Source organism: Microtus pennsylvanicus, chromosome 3 (genome assembly GCF_037038515.1).
Source record: "Microtus pennsylvanicus isolate mMicPen1 chromosome 3, mMicPen1.hap1, whole genome shotgun sequence".
Lineage (NCBI taxonomy): Eukaryota > Metazoa > Chordata > Mammalia > Rodentia > Cricetidae > Microtus > Microtus pennsylvanicus.
Genome location: NC_134581.1, coordinates 76,554,914 through 76,560,913, shown reverse-complemented (window position 1 = coordinate 76,560,913; position 6,000 = coordinate 76,554,914). Strand labels below are relative to the sequence as shown.

At 57.7% G+C, this 6,000-nt stretch overlaps 1 protein-coding gene across 4 annotated transcripts in view; it reads left to right on the top strand.

The window, feature by feature from the left end:
• The first annotated feature begins 403 nt into the window (after positions 1–403).
• Bcl9l (BCL9 like) overlaps positions 404–6,000 on the top strand; it is a 29,649-nt gene continuing 24,052 nt past the window's right edge. For 2 of the 4 annotated variants that reach the window (XM_075966195.1, XM_075966193.1), the window contains exon 1: positions 404–1,438. The gene's annotated coding sequence lies outside the window, so the exon portion shown is untranslated. The remainder of the gene's footprint in view (positions 1,439–6,000) is intronic. The other 2 variants (XM_075966198.1, XM_075966197.1) reach the window with 1 other exon arrangement.

Genomic DNA, 6,000 nt, shown 5'->3' with positions numbered 1-6,000 from the left:
CTACTTTCTAGTTGGGCAGCTCTGAGTAAGCGCTTAAGTCGTACAAGCCTCAGTTTCCTCATCTGTGTAATGGGGCTCTAACACCTTTCCTGTAGGTTTGCGGGAACCATTGAGATAGCATTTGACGTGTGTTTAGACACTTACTGCTTAGAGCTTTTTTCCTTGCACTTGTCTCCTGTCCCATAGGACACTGCTGATGTTTGTGGGTCCTGCGAATGTATATGTGAAGCCCTCAGAGGTGAGGGAGAGTTTGAGAAGACAAAGGTTTCATTTCCTCAAACATTTTCTTAGCATCCAATTTGAACTGCTGAAGGTTTAATTGAAAAAAATTCAGTATACGTCCTCAGAGGGAGGGGGGGAATGCTCTCAGTGCATAATGGATGTGGGTGGGTACAATAAAGAGGGAAACTGTGTGTATGTGTGTGTGTGTGTCCGTCCAGGCAACTCCCACTCTTTCCAAGCCGTGCAGATAGGAGGGTAGGTTTTGTCGGCCTTCTCCATAGCCTCGGATGCTGTGGGTATTTCTCCTCCCTAGACCTCAGGAACCGGGGGAGGAGAGGTGGCTTGAAGGCCCCTTCCCCGCCCAGGGCCAACAGCCTCCTGCTAGCCGGTCGGGCGCCTTACCGAGTCAGACCACTGGGAGGCTGGGGGAGCCGGGTTGGGCGAGGAGTCGAGCGAGATGGGGGAGCTCTTATTTTGACAGGGGCCTCTCCCGGCTCTGGTATGAAGGCAGAAGGAGGCAGCCAGAGAGCCCCGATGCTTATTCAGGCTGGGGAGAGGAGCCGAGTGGAGGGGCGAGCGAGGCTCCGGCAGCGCAGGGGAGCCCGGGGAGGCGGCGGCGCTTGGCGGAGCCAGTGGCCGGACATGCCCCGGATCCGGGGCCGCTGCAGCACCGCCGCCGCCGGGAGCCAGCCGGCCGGACGCCCGCACGCCTGGGTCCCCTGGCGCCGCGCCGCCCCGGGGCTGCGACCTGGACCCTCGGCATTCGACCAACAATAAGCGCCTATACAGCCCCCTCCCCGCCTCGCGCCCGCCGTCCCCGCTGGCCTCGGGGAAAGTGAAAGGAGGAGGCGAAGGAAGGAAGGAAGGAAGGGAGGAGGAGGAGCAGGAGCGGCAGCAGCCGGAGCCGTGAGGTTTGGGCCGAGACCCCAGCCCGGAGCCCCGGCCGGGCGGTGCGCTAGCTCTCCCGCCGCTGCGGGCGCCCAGGACCATGCCCCGCGGTTGGGAGGCAGGAACCCAGGCGATCAGCGCCTCCCGGATACCTGCTCCCGGGCCGGGCTGGTATTGAGATCAAGGCGTCCAGGATCAAAAGATCACCGCCTGCCCGCCTTGTCCGTGTCTCCACTGTCCTGCTGTTGGATCCCAGTGCACCCACCGACCCTGACCTGGTTATGGCGTCCAGCTCCGGCCTGGCGTGAGGACCCCCAACCTGTGCGAGGTGAGGGTCGGGTTGGGGCAGAGGGCTAAAGTCATGCCAGGCCAGCAGGAGCGCGCCAAGCGAGATCCAGTTTAAATTGGGGAGGGGAAGCTCACTCTGATTGTCTCTTACGTTCTAGCACGCACCCCGAGCTGTTTAGGAAGCGGGGGACTCCTCTTGGGTCATTAGAGGATATTCTTAGTTCCTCAACCTGGCTGGCAGCCTCGGAGCACCAGGAGAAGGGCTTAGGGGCAGCCAGGGGACCCTACTACCTTAGCTCAGAGAACAAGGCCGGCCTTGGGCCAGCTGGAGCAGGGAACTCTGCCCTGGGGGCTTCTGGGAGATGTAGTCCCCCTCCCAGTCTCGCTAACTCTGTGGGTCCCAGCACCCCTGCACTACTCCCCTGACTCGTGGGAGCCTCCTGCGGGAAGAAGACTGGGACAGGAGTGAGAGCTGGGGTCATTCTCTGCCCCCAGGCATTGCCTCTGAGCTGTTGGTGCCTCCCCTGCCTGGGATTCGGAGTGGTGTGGGCTTGGCTGGGGGTGGGGCAGTCACACAGTTCCTTGGAGGTTTCTCTGTACTGCTTAGGGAAGGTGGCTCCTTCCTTGATCCGAAGGAGCTCCTAGGGCGGGGGTGGGGGTGGGTGGAGATTTAAGGAAGAGAAGTAAGACTCAGGCCTCCTGTACGGCTAGAGTAAGGTCCTGTCTGAGGGCTGCTGGAATTTGGATTCAGGAGACGGGATCCAGCCTTCCTTTTTCCCTCTTGGAGGCAGAGAAATAGAACATCCCACAAAGCCTGGGAGTCTAAGACTGTCTGTGGAGCAATGAAGCAAGGATTAGCTTCTGTCTGTCTGTCCAGCTTCCTTCCTTCCGGGTTTTTCTGACACCCCCTTCCTCCCTCCTCCTTCTGTCTGTCTGCTGCTTGGGGTATGTGTTCATAATTTGTCTGGGGGATCTCTGCTTCAGGAGAAAGAGTGTTGTTTTGGGGGGAGGCGCAATGTGCTTCTGAGCTCTAGAAAGGGGTCTCCCCCACCCTGATCTTTTACTCCACCTCTCTCTCTCCCACTGAGCTGCTTGGTGTTCTGTTTTCCCTGGGTATGTTGCCTGTATTGGATCTGGTACACCACCACCAATGCCAATACTTAGACTTCCTACTTCCTTCTCCTCAGCCTCTCCAGGGGTCAGTCACCTCGCAGGGGCAGGAGTTCCTCTGCTGCTGATCCCTGCTCCCCAGCATGGGCTTAACTGTCTTCTCTGGTCAAGACCATGATTTCATGGCTCCAGGGGAGGAGCGAGCTCAGTCAGCTTTCAGGCCCCACAGAGGAAGCCTCAGGACAGGCTGAGAAAGGCAGGAGGTGAGGAGCAGGGAGGCAGGACTCTGCAACCAGGAAGGAAAACACTATTTCCCTCAGGTGACCCACCTACCTGGCTTTTGAAGGACCAGGTTCTGGCTACCTCGCTACCTGGGTTTCTTTGCTCTGTTGCTCTTGCTTGGAATGAGGTGGGGGGCTCATGAAGAGGCTGGTGGTTCCCAGAGATCTGGAGTTAGAGCGTCAGTGCTGGTTCAAAGTACACATAGCACCCACGATTAGTTAGCAAGTTCCTGGTACCTGGATTATACTGAAGCCTTAAACTGAGGGGAGGGGGTGGGTTCCACTTCAGTAACCATGAAGGGCAGTAGCCGCCTGGGCAGAGACCTAGTGGGTGGCACTGTCGACTCAGCAAGGGCCAGAGTGCTTGGCACCTGCTTTAGATTAGAGGAAATGTGGTACAAAGGGGGCCGTTTGCCTTTGGTGGGGGGCTGGCTGCCTTTGGGGGAAGTGCCTGGGATGGTTCTCCAGGGAGTCCTGGAGTTCAGGGTGTGTGGTGTGTGTGTGGGGGGGGGTGAGAGCACCATGTGGCAGGCTGCAGAAGTTCTGGTGAAAGTGGAGGGAGCCATCATCCTGCAGCCTCTCAGCCAGGGAACCTTCAGATGAGTTAGTTGCTGAGGGCACCCTCACCCTGCCTCTGGCGCTGCCTCAGGCTGAGGCTCTGTCCTAGTGCCCTGGGGCAGCTCTAGGGAGCCAGAGTGTCTGTGTCCAGTCTTCCTGGGATCAAAGGAAGCCCGGTAGGAGGTGGGGGTGGGGGACTGATGTAGCCCTGGTGCCATGTTTACTTTCCTTGAGCGTCTCCATTGGCGATAGTGAGGTACCTGAGGAGCCTGGGCACCCAAGGATGACAGGGAAATGGCATCCCTTGCTTCCTTGTACCAAAGCCCTGGGCACTGCCCGGGTGCTGACCTGGTGGGGGGAGGGGACAGAGGGGGATGGCACCGTGGGAAAGTGGGCAGCCGTGGGAGCAAAGCGGTACAGGCTGGGTGCCCCAGGCTGGGAGCCTCTGCCAGGCCCGCTCTCCCTGGGGTGGGGCTGGCTGTTCCAGGGACTGGCTCAACCTGTTGAACGCCTGGCTGCTGTAGCTTGGCATCTGTGCCCCTGCTTGCCAGCCCAACAGCTGCCCACCCAGAGCCGCACTGTGCCCACTGCCCCCAGGGGCCTGAAGAAAGAGGCGTAGATTTGTCCAGCGTGCTTGGTAGGGGCTCCTTCCTGGGCTGGGCATTTCTTCCAGGCTTACTAAATCTTCCCAAGTCTGGACCTCTGAGCTCCAGAGCTGGGGCTGAAGGGCCGGGTGGTCAGGGCCAGAACCTGAGGGGACAGGTGAAGAAGCCCTGAAGCCTCAGAGCTGCTTGAGGCATATCACTTGGATGGGTGGCCCTGAAGGCAGCTTGGAGTTAGAGCCTGGAATTTCCTCTGCTGGGTGCCAGGGCCATGCCTCCAAAACCCCACCCCCAGCCTGGCCTGACCTCCCCTCTCTCCTTCCCTCCCTCTCTCTCTCTCTCTCTCCCTCCCTCCCTCCCTCTGTCTACTTTCCCTGAAGGTTGGGGGAGGGACAGTGAGGACATTCTGGCTAGCAGGGAGAGGTGACTTCCTGGGTGTGGGGGTACTCATAGGAAACTGAGGCTGTTCTCATGAAGACTCCCTGGGAGGAGATGTCCCCGAGTGAGGGGACAGTCATCCCCCACTGTTTCTTGACCCTTATTAGCTAGAAAAGCAGAGCCAAGATACTATTCTGGAGAGAAGGGGTGATCACCTTGTCCTGTGGGTAGGTAAGGGGTGTGGTGGCTTCTTATTTTCAGTCCTGAAGGGAGTGGAGGTCCTTTGGGTCTTCACTTTTCCTGTCAGTGGCAAAAGCCAGTGGGAGGCCTTTCATTTGCCCTCTGTCCAGCAGGCAGGGCCCTCCCCTCTTGGTTCTCGGCCAGTTGCTGCACCTAACATGGTAGCACTTTATGGGTCCTGATGCCCACTGACTGAACCACCTCTGTCAGGCCCTTTCCTCCTCCTTGGGCTGGTAGCTCCAAGTTGGCCTGTGTCCCCCTCCCCCTCCCTCCCCTCCCTCCCCAGCTTCAGGAATGGCCCTGAATCCAGCCTTTCCAGCATTTCGAAACCGGGATTGTTTTGAAACCCTGAGTGCTTCCCTGCCCGCCACCCCTCTGCCCCCCCCCCCCCCCCCCCCCGTCTTCTGGTTGACTTTCCGCTGTACCTTGCTCGTCATTCTCCATTTGAGTTTGTGTGCTTGCACACTTGAACACACTGCACTACTTTACTTTGTCTGCTGTGTACGTGTGTCCTGGAGTGGGTGTGTCTGTAGTTCTGTGTGACTGACTGATGTCTGGTTGTTCCCTGAGCTCTCTTGGGTTGTCTCTGACTGTGCTGCTCCTGCTTGGGTCTTAAGGAAAGTTTGGGCTATTTTTAGGAGGTGCCTTGAAAGTATGTCTGCCTGTCTCTCACTTGTGAGTGTGTGTGTGTGTGTGTGTGTGGGTTCTTCCTGAGGAGTGTGCTGGAGGTGTGCTTACAGTCTGCATCTCCTCTGATGGGAACATTGTCTGGGGGGTGTAGTCACAGGTCTCCTACAGCTCCCTGGGACGGGGAGTCCTCTGCCCTTTGATAGGGGAGGGTTTCCTGGAGTGAGGCCCAAGCTTCTGGCAGCAATGAGGCCTTGGAGAGAGTGGTGGAGCAGGGAGATGCTAGGATAAACCGTTGCCAGGGGCCGGTCCCTCTCCTTCTCCGGCCTTGTATATTCAGCAGCACCAGGCAACCCTGTGTCCTGAGGGTATGGTGGATGGCTTAGCAAGGGGCCTAGGGTCTAAGGAAACATGCTCTTTCCACCTCTAGGGTCACCTCCTTCGTGGGAGACCAGGTGCAATCAGTCACAGCTGACCTGGGAGTTTGATGGTACATTTCAGGCTCAGAAAACATCACTTCTCCACTTAACAGTTGCTTAACAAAACAAACTCAAAATTTAATCCCAAGCAAAAAGCAGAGGGGCCTGGAATCCAGGCATTTGGGGTGGACCATTGCAGCCTTGGTCCAGGGAAGTTCTTACTGCTATCTAGCTTCATTCCCTTCGACTATGGGTAAGGTTCTGCAGGAGAGCTCTGGAATGTTTTGGTTTTTTTGTTTTGTTTGTTTCTTCTGGCTAGAGCCAGACTGATGATAGTGTATATATGTTGGTTGGGATAGATAGTAGCTGGGTCGCTGATTCCTCGCT